The sequence below is a fragment of the Tachypleus tridentatus genome, chromosome 3 (assembly GCF_004210375.1).
Source record: "Tachypleus tridentatus isolate NWPU-2018 chromosome 3, ASM421037v1, whole genome shotgun sequence".
Lineage (NCBI taxonomy): Eukaryota > Metazoa > Arthropoda > Merostomata > Xiphosura > Limulidae > Tachypleus > Tachypleus tridentatus.
The window spans coordinates 87,955,315-87,966,792 of NC_134827.1; positions in this window are offsets into that span (position 1 = coordinate 87,955,315).

The following is an 11,478-nucleotide window of genomic DNA, read 5'->3' on the forward strand; positions in this document are numbered from 1 at the left end:
CTGAAGGGGAGCTTGTAAGATTGATAACTCATCCCTTGATGGGCAAACATCAAAATATGGTCATGACTGCAAAACTACTGGAATAAGTAAGAAAGTATTCGCGACCTATGTCTTGTTCATTCATATACTTGGAGTAAAAACCGACTTGAGAGTAAGAAACAATTTCATGATAAAACGAGGGAGATTGAGAAGTTGATTGGGGTGAAACAAATCTATGACAGACCGCCAGTCTTTATTTTTGTTGGAGAAAACAAACAGCGATGGAATAAGCCTGAGATAAGTCATAGGTTCAATGGCCTGTCGGTGATAGGGTCCTGAGGCTGAGAGAAGGAAATAGGTACCTTTGACAGAGGAATTGGGGAAAGAGATTGTAGTAAAGATCCATCTGATAGAATCCAAAAATCTCACTCATCTGTGACAAAAGATCATCACAGGGAAACAAATTCTCACAATCAAGCTTCCACCAAACCACATTTCAGTGATTAGTCACCGATACTCTTAACATTGTGCCAATCTACATGAAATAAAATGATGAAATACAGAACCTCTGGAAGAAAGAACAGGTAAGCATTGATGAGGACTAAAACAGGAAATGGGAACAGGGACTTGTCATGGTTTTACTACAACAAACAATTTACAAAGGTATAAATGGTAAATAATTCCTCACGTGATTTCAAAGTGTCAGGAACATGGTTCATACATACCACTAAAGAGAGGGGCAAGATGTAATTCTCCGAGATAAAATGGTGGCAAACTTCCTTGGGATAAAGCCACACTGGAATCCAGAAGATCCCAACAACAGAGAAACCACGTTTGTAAGTCAAGAATCAAGGATGACAGATGAGGCCGTCACTTAATGAACCCTCAAGATTTTGGTGCATACATAGCCTGGGAAAGATGATGTATTGTAGATAAATACCGTCAGAATGTAGTAAAGTTAAGACGAATATGTGAAAACCTGTTGTGATTGGTAACCCATGAAAGGAAAGACATGCTGGCACTCTCAACCAATTGGGAAGTAAAATGCTCTACTAAAAATATCATATATTTAGAGAAGATTGGCAGAGTAAATAATAATGATAAAGATGACAGGAAACATAAGAAATCGAGGAAACATATTAAACACCACAAACCTGAGAAATCATATGTTAATATGTCATTAAGGGCTAGCTGATTCCATAGATGGGGCATAAGAATGTACGGCAAAATTGAGCGTTGGAAAAATGCAATCAAAATCTTCGTTAAACCGAACATGTTTGATATGTTCTTGGGGAAGCGAGGTATAGTTCAGGAGAAGGTGAAGGTTGTTGGCCCATATAGTACCTATCTCTTGGCAAATAATCGTAGATAAATCCAACGATGGATGACACCACCTGTTACGAGTTACGAATGAAAAAGTGTTTTGTAAGAGGTGTGGTACTCAAATTGGTAACATTAACCTCGACATTCGTGGTAAATAGTGAATCGAACAAATTGTTTTATGGATGAATACAAACGTGCGAAAAACAAACAAACAAACAGGAAAACAACAAAGATTGGACAGTGAATTAACAATAATAAAAGCGATTAATAAAAAATACCATTTCAATAGTATGACTGTTTAAGTAGTAATTAGAAAACACACCAAAGAAAAAATCAACCATCTAAACATCTAGTAGAATTGAATGGAGGTACTCGTATGTGTGACAAGAATATGTGGTACTATTATTGGTGGAGGGTTTTCGTCTGGTAATTTGCATGAAAGACTCATTGCAATGAATTATTTCCAATGGAGGGGCGGTAGGACACTTGTGGTATGCGTAAAACCCTTTTTGCTTATGGAGGGTAGCACTGAATGAGTATAGCTATTTAAGGGGCCCGGCATGGCCAAGTGTGTTAAGGCGTTCGATTCGTAATCCGAGGGTCTTGGGATCGAATCTCGGTCGCACCAAACGTTCTCGCCCTTTTAGCCGTGGGAGCGTTATAAGTGACGGTCAATCACACTATTCGTTGGTAAAAGAGTATTCCAAGAGTTGGCGGTGGGTGGTGATGACTAGTTGCGTTCCCTCTAGTGTTACACTGCAAAATTAGCGACGGATAGTGCAGATAGCCCTCGAGTAGCTTTGCGCAAAGTTCAAAAACAAACAAAAGCTATTTAGGTGAAAGGAGGTAATATACGGAAAAAATTAATTGCAATGAATAAAATGTGTATACATTTGCAATATGTACTAATGATGCATAATGCTAATAAAATAAATAAACTCGTAGTTTTCAGTTTGAGCTAGTAAATTTCTCATTTCTACTAACATGTTTACAACTCTGCTATTTTTTTCTTCTACTCAAGGAGTTAGTGAAATACTATCAAAGTTCGAATTATTATGCAGAAAGTGTAAAGACATCTTTCTCCACATTTCAGTAGCCAGTGTATGAGAGTCACTTAACCCTTGTTTGAAAATACAGCAGGTTAATAATCCAGAACTTTGGTTTCCTCTGTATGAAATTATTTGAAAGCGAAGGAAAGAAATTGGGATGTAAAATTGATCAGTTTAATATCATATACTTACTTAGTATATCACTCAAAGTGATCAGTTTAATGTGATATAATTACTTAGTTGAAAAGTTTTTAAAAACTAATGAACGTAAAACAAAAATAAACAAAATACCAGCATACAAAAAACAGTTAACTGATTATTGAAGTAATATACTTAAAGTAATATCGGCTTATTATTTAGTGTTTTGTTCCAGGAATGATCTTTTTATCTCTAATATTTTACTACTTAGTACATATTTATATTTAAATCACTATATTATTCTTTTGCAACTTTTCACAAAATGTTAAGTGCTTGTTCTTTGGATTCAGTCTTCTGAACAACTCAAATGCAGAATCTCAAACCAAAGAGTGTCTACCACATAGAATTTAACACACTTTTCTTTAAGTTTTAAATGTAGAAAAAAGCTCCTGGTGTACATATTACATTTAAACTCACCCTTGGCCAATCTGTTTTATCACAGAATATTTTTATAGGAATCGCCCATTGAAACAATACTTTTTAACTTTTTCATAATTTTTTCATCTGTTATTTTCTTTTTATTTCACAAAATATCATAATATAACAATTAGCATGCCATGCAAATATGCGTTTGTCAACAAATATTACTTTTTATGATTGCTGTAAAAAACATTCGAGATTACACTATCAAATTTATGACCAAAGTTGGATCTACTTAAACAAAAGATCAATGTTATGTTTCACAGGCAAAAAGATTCATTATGAAAAACGCTCATTAATCAGGACCGTATACACATTTACAATTGTTTAACATATTTCATCGTGTTTTACAAGTATAAGAATTTGTTGTAATTTTCTACCATTTATTACATGTTGAACAAGTAATTATTATTTAGCATTTTCAGTTCCTTATGTAACCTTTCGCAGCAGACTTTTAGTAAAAATTAGGTATGTTTTCTATATAAATTGTCATAAATAAATACTTTTTGTCGTTTTAACAGGAGACAAGAGAAGTTGCCACGACTTACTATGGATATAACTTATAAAGCGCCCAAGTTTGCTAAGTAGTTGTGTAGATTTTCCAGCTGGATTCCACTGTTTCTTGTCATTTTACTGAGGGCAAGAAGAGACCTCTACCGAGGTGAGCATTTTTTAACAGTTGTCGTTTCTACACGAAGTTTCAAAGAGATTTTATTCAATGCAATTTATTCGACATGATACAATATAATAATGCATGAATAGAATACCAACATGAAAAAAATTACATCTTTAAACTGTTACTTTCATTTGGTCGACAAAGTAAGTCCTCTTTTTCTATTGTTCTTTCTTTCTTTCTTTCATAAAATTTCCTCATAAAACAAAACATTTTAATAAGATATATTTTTCTCGGATTGACTGCCTCCCAGTGAAACAGGATAAGTCTTCATATTTACAATGCTAAAATCAGTGGACACAGCATAAAGCGTGATGTGGGTATACTATAAGATCTTTGATTGCTGAGATTTGTTTTGCGTTTGAAACTGGTTCTATGGCAGATCGTAAACGCGGTAGGAGAATTATGTTACAAAATAAGTAGTTTTCTTCATCAAGTACGTAGTTTTTTCATAATCTGAAATATTTAAAACATTTATTTATAAAAGGCCGCGCAACCGTAACAACGCAACACGGGCTAAAGATTGATTGATTTCAACGGTGCACATCTCTAACAGCTCTAGCGGCACGAGTTAACACACATAACGATCTAACGCGGCTTGTGCAACACTTCGTGACCCTCCAGTAGTCCTCACATAATTAACCTCATTTAGTCACAATAACAATATTGTTTTCCAGCACTGCATTAGAAGGTCTGGTTACTTATAGAAAGCAATTGAACTCAATGAACCCAAATATTCTTGCTTTAATTATATTATCTATTTCTGTCAAGCAACTATTGTTAGTTTCTTCATACACCCTCAAGTCCTTCCTGCATATCCTAAAACTAATTGTTGAACATTTACTTGTCTGATTTAATGGCTCCTCTGCAGCCTGGGTAATGACATGTATTTGGATTCTATCCCTAAAGCTGTTGTCACTTTAAGATCTATTTATGAAGTGTCTTTTTACTTTGGTTGTACGTAAGAATTCTTATATTACAAATAATATATATATATATATATTATTTTTCATCTCATGTGCTTCACTACAATGCTTCCAATCTCAGTACCATTCTTGTATTTTAGTTCAATACATGGCTTGGCATGTTAGGGCGTTTGACTCGCAATTTGAAGGTTGCGGGTTCGAATCCCCGTTTACCGAACATACTTACCCTTTTAATCGTTGAGGTGATATAATGTGATGGTCAATTCCACTATTCACTGTTAAAATAGTAGCCCAAGAGTTGACGGTGGAGGGTGATAACTAGCTTCCTTCTCTCTAGTCTTCCACTGCTACATTAGGGACAGCTTGCAAAGATAGCCCACTTGTTACTTTGCGCGAATTTCACAACAAACCAAACAGTTTTACATTTCAGCTTTAACAATATTATGTTTTTCCATTTTCAGTAAAAATCTTCTGTGTAGCAGTTCTACACTACAATTCCCACATTATTATCCCTTTACGGCCTCAGTAGCAATATTTTCTCTCAGGTTTATATCACAGTTCAAGCAATATTATATTTTTTCCAGCCTCAGTAGGAATTTTATTTTTCAGTTTTACATCAAAACCAATTTACAGAACAAACATTATTATAATCTTCCAATCTCAATGTCCCCCAGTGGCTCAGCGGTATGTCTGCAGACTTACAACGCTAAAAACCGGGTTTCGATACCCGTGGTGGGTAGAGCACAGATAGACCATAGTGTAGCTTTGTGCTTAATTTAAAACAACAACAACCAGTCTAAATATACTATTACTAAGTTTTCAATTTATAAACATCTTCCTAGCCTATAACTTGAATTTGTAGAGAAAGCAGATTGTCCAACTATTTGATTGATGGTTAATTGTGGATTTAGACCTTTGATGGAATAGAGTTCTTTGATCCAATGCTAACTTAGCGTGTTTGTTACCACAAAATATCTAAAATCAGCATCAAACGGGCCATCATAACAAGTGGTATTCGAATCATTTTGTCCCCTCTCTACCCCAGTGGCTCAACAAGAAGTTAGCAGACTAACAATGCTAAAAATCGAATTTCAACATCGATTGTGCAGTTGCACACTAAACAACCGACCGATCCGCCAGTTTAATCATTTTGTAAATACGAAGTTGCCGTTGTGACTTCTTTTTTGTCTTTCTGTAACTAGGTTGTCGTGTGTTCTTTGCTGCACTTTTACAATTCGATTCCGAACAAACAGTAGGCCAGTGTAAGCCCCATATCGTAAAGAATTTTGCATTTTTCATGACATATAGGATTTTTAACTACACACAAAGTTAAAATGAAGTTAGTTCGCCATTCTTTGTAAATTTGAAGAAAGATTACTGGAAAGTAAACATTCCATATTATTATGAACAATACTGGTATAAGACGGAGGCTAAGAAGAGTTAAGTGAGTTAATTATAAAGTAAATACGTAAAGCGCCATATAGTTTAGTAGTGGTTAAATGCATAATAGCTTACGCATGCGCACTAATAATGGTTTACTCATGCTAAAATTACCAGCCTTAAGTAATTACTTTTAAAGTAGTTAAATGAACTCAAATGTTACACAGGTAAATTGATAGCGATATAAAATTATATAATCAGGACTCTTCTTACATATGGCTTGATAATTTTACGAAGTTTTAATGAATAGCCGTGTTTTTCAAGAGTTTTCTAAATGTCATTGTGTTTGAATGTTTTTCAGGAGGTGTGTGATCAGGAGTAAGGTGCTTACTCACCAACCTCTTCACTTCGTTATCCAAACTTTTTAATTTGACTTGTAAGTGAGGTAACGAAAACGGCGTCAACTCTTTTGGATTTTCACATTCAATGACTAAGGTGCACCTTTCAACCCTAGTAGCCAACAGCAGTCGATTTAGCAGATCTTCGAATTTTGAAAGCTTCATAGCTCTTGAATTTTGCCGGTTACAAGTGGCGACATCTGTATAGAGTTTAGGAAAGATGTTTTGTCACATTGATCAAATTCGACCCTCATAAAATAATAAAATATTTTTGTATGTCCGTAGTTATCAACAGACTCAAACCATTGTGGCAAAACAATGAGGAATAATATTCTACATATGTCCTTCATGTTTCATCAGAATTCGATCACCTTGGACTGAGTTATAAAGCAAAAATAGTATAAAAAATATATCCTCATGTTAACGGATATGGCTGTAACCTTGACCCAAAGTATATCAAATTTCGTCCATATCCATTCAGCTGTTTATGATAAATCGTGCTGAAAAACACACACAGAAATAAACACACTGGGATGAAAACATAACCTTCATCATCTTCAATGGCAGATACAATGACTGGTTTAAACCCCAGGAAGTTACTTTCTATTTTTTGGAGCGAATGGAATTCTGTAACGTTTCTTGTGTGCATGAAAACATTTTGTTCACTGCCTTGACTGAGGATTTAAATGAACTCTCAATACAGGATAAATGTCAGCTCTGTCCACAGATTTAGCTGCTGTTTCATCAGTCTTTTTCACATAGAAACAGTTACGGATATAATCGACACATAATTCCCAGATATTTTCAGTTACCTCATTTTCAGTGTTTAATTTTGAAAGCACACAAAGTTTAGATGCCTTGTAACAGGCTGGGTGCACGTAGTCAGACGCATCAATTTTCATAATCCAGTCGAAGTGAAAGAACTGGTACAAAAACTGTTAAAGTGTTAAACACACATGAGTTCTATATAACCACCTTTACTTGGTTAGAAATATTTAATGTGGGTAGATATTGTTCTACACTTAACGAGAAACTACTTATTTGTTAAATTGTTTAGTAACGTTTACCAGATATATTAGTGTTATTGTTTGTTTGGGGAAATTTCGTCCAAAGCTACACGAGAGCTATCCATGCTAGCCGTCTCTAATTTAATAGTTTAAGACAAGAGAGAAGACAGCTGGGTTTCACCACCCATCGCCAACTCTTGGGCTAGTCTTTACCAAAGAATATTGGGATCAATCGTCAATTATAACGCCACCACGGCTGAAAGAACGAATATGTTTGATGTGACGGGAATTCGAATCCATTCCCCTCATATTACGAATTGAACGCTCTAACTATGATGTTATGTCGGGCCATTAGGCCTAGAATCTAGATCTAATTGTTTAACGGGGGAACGCTTGAATTGTAACCTTACGATACATTTACATTTATATTTTATAGATCATATACCAGTAAATATATTTTAATGCATGATTCTGTCCAAATAATCACATTTTTCATGAAACAAGCACCACCTACAAGCTGCTATATAAACTTACAGTTTCGGAAATATAATGTGTTGATGATAAATATGTAATTAATGTGTTAAAATGAGGCAACACTCACAGTTTACAACAAAAGTTTATTTTCATATAAGTCAACAACTGATCTTGATTTACAGTAAAATAGTAAAACATAAGGGCAAACACAGTTATTAAATTTCAAGTTGTTCACAAATTAACAAAAGTTTATATATTGATGCTATATTTCAGTACTAGCCTAAATATATATAATAATAACTGTGGGCTATTGTTTTAGGTAGGATTGTTTGATCTGTATTAAAAATTATTCCTGTTCTCGAATCTCTCGTGGTTCTAGTGCTAATATTCATGATGTCCTCCGATGATACAGCAGTATATCTTTAAGTTTAAATTTCTAAAATAAGGGGATAAATTTCCCTCAGTAGAGACAGTAGATAACCAAATATTCATGACAATTTCATTCTCCAAAGAAAATACTTGTATTAAATTCGTGTATGTTTGTAACTACGTCAGTCACAATGACTGTCCGACAGCCCTTTGTATGGGTTTTCGGTCAACTAGAAGGCAAGGACTTGACTGCACATTGCACGTATATACACCCTTGAGCAAATTAATTGAAACAAAACGGAAAATTACGATTTTTTAAAATTTTTTGCGTTTTATTTCTGAGAATCCAAAAATTACTCACAAATTAATACATGATATGACTGCCTTTATTTTTCAGCAGATCATTAATCCGCTTTTGTATCGAGTCCACGAGTTGACTGTAATCTTTACTAATTTCTGGATCGCGGTACCACACCTTAATTATGGCCTCAATTAGCTTATCTTGCGTATTACAGTCTTTTGCCCGAAGGCTTTCTTTACAAATCGCCCAAAGATTTTCAATAGGATTTAAGTCCAGAGAGTTTTCAGGCCAGTCCAGCACCTTTATTCGCGTTGTAGTCATAAAATTCTTCACAAGTTTCGATGTGTGGTATGGAGCCAGATCTTGCTGAAAAATGCCACATCCATCTGGAAATCTCTTTTTCAATTCTGGAACGACTATTTTCTGCAAAACTTCGATGTACTGTGGTCCTCGCATTATACCTTCTACGATATGTAAGGCTCCGACTCCGTAGTATCTGAAAAAGCCCCAAAACATCTTCTTCAAGGGATGTTTTACGAACTGATTGATGTGAGATTCTCGAAGTTTCTCACCTGGAGATCTGTGAACATGCAGACCTTTTTGACCCTGTACGAAGAAATGAGTCTCGTCACTGAATAACACCTATCTCCACTGTTCTTGCGTCCAGTTCTTGTATTTCAGACCCCATTGATACCGTTGTTTCGTCATTGAGTTGATAAGAAGTTGTTTTTTGACTGGTCTCCTTGCCCTTCGACCGACATCAAGAAGCCTACGACGAACCGTTGAAGAGTTTGCTTTTATTCCTTTGACCTCCAAATCTCTTTTTTATGGCGTCATATCTTTCACACACTCCCTAACTACGTACGCGTCGTCTCTTGGCGTTGTTTTCCTTTTTCAGTCTGGCCCGGCATGGCCAAGCGTGTTAAGGCGTGCGACTCGTAATCTGAGGGTCGCGGGTTTGCATCCCCGTCGCGCCAAACATGCTCGCCCTTTCAGCCTTGAGGCGTTATAATGTTACGGTCAATCCCACTATTCGTTGGTAAAAGAGTAGCCCAAGAGTTGTCGGTGGGTGGTGATGACTAGCTGCCTTTCCTCTAGTCTTGCACTGCTAAATTAGGGATGGCTAGCACAGATAGCCCTCGAGTAGCTTTGTGCGAAATTCAAAACAAACAAACAATACTGTGGATGGTGGTTCAGAGTTATATTAGTTATTTTGAATAACTGGTTGGATCTCTTCACTCTAGTATTACTTGTCTGCTGGACTACTAATTAGTTTCTTACCTTCATATTTGGGGCTGGAATGCCAATTTCAGGAGGTAAGTTTATCTTACTTACCCCCAAGTGGTGATATGCTATTATTTTGATTTCTTCTTTACTTTGGAGAGCAGTCACTTTCCCACAATTGTTTGCTGGTAGTAAAGGGTGATATAGATGTGGGACGTTATGGACTCGAACACCCACATCTCGCTCTTCTAATTTCAATTGATTTTGATTATTTTATTGCTCTTGAATTTCTTCATGTGAGACTGGCGAGTGGAGGTTAAAACTGACAGTCAGTGTTTCCAACCACAATGTGGTTTCTACGTCATCGGTCAGTGTTTCCAACCACAATGTAGGTTCTACGTCATCGGTCAGTGTTTCCAACCACAATGTAGGTTCTACGTCATCAGTCACCTTCCAAATCTAGAGTACAGTTTACATATCACATTATAGCCTGGGGATCCTTTTAATTGGTGCAGCGTCTTTGATTTTTGTTCGGATATATTTTTCTGTTTATTACAAACATATGTTATACATATATTAATTATAGAAATGTAAACTAATTTGTTATAGATAAGTGCTATACCTATGAAACGTTATAAATGCAAAACTATGCCATGCAAATTAAATGTAGAACTGTTTGTTTATTTTTTGTTTAAAGTTAACTACACAAATACACAATGGGCTATCTGTGGCTGCCCATCACGCTTACCTAAACTTATTTTCTAGCATTATAAGTCCACAGAAATATAGAAGTGAAAGCCATTGGTAAAAGAGTAGCCCAAGAGTTGGCGGTGGGTGGTGATGAGTAGCTTTCTTCCCTCTAGTCTTACACTGCCAAATTAGGGACGGTTAGCACAGATAGCCCTCGAGTAGCTTTGTGCGAAATTCAAAAACAAACAAAACCCTTTTGTTTCTCTATTCTGTTGGTACCGTCTTCTTTGTCTTCTGTTAAATTTTCTCCCAGGCATTGTCCCAAAGTTTCTGCAATGGAGGGACTTTCTTTCATGATTCCTTCAGTTCCTACAAACCTACATTCGGGATGTCCCATTTTTGACACTTGTAAGGTCTTGATGTCTTGCTTGCTCTTCTTTTCTTGACCACTAGTGGTGACCATCAATGGTTCATCAATCTTCTTTCGGTCTGGTATCTGAGTTTCTACTAGCTGGTATGTTTTAAACAATTTGGTCAAATATGGATGTTTTATACTGTTGTCTCCAGGTCTCCCACATAATATAGTGCATTTATCTTTATTGTCTTATGGGACACTTTCTCATTGTCCCATCAATAAATACACTCACATGTGTAGTTTGCCTCTCATTTGGTCATAATATAGTAGACTGGTTCTCACTACTGCAAACAATTTCTTGTAGGCACTTCATTCTTTTGTCCACAACATATTCTTCACTCACTGGCATGTTGTGATTTGTTGATACTTCTGAATATCTGTAACATGCTCCAATCACTATTGGCACTGTTGATCCGTTTGTTAACTTAAGTCGATTGTTAGTCGTGTACTGATTAACCATGGAAATGGAACTTCCTTCTCATAATAAATCTGGCATCTTTTATTGATTTTGTTTCTTTTGGCAGCAGCATCTATGCTGACAGTCAAACTTTTCTCGTTTCTTAACAACACCATCTATAGAAGTTGCTATAGCAGCTTTATACTGAGATTTCTGCTGTTGCTTGTCAGTAATGGACTTTTATTCCTTCGCAAC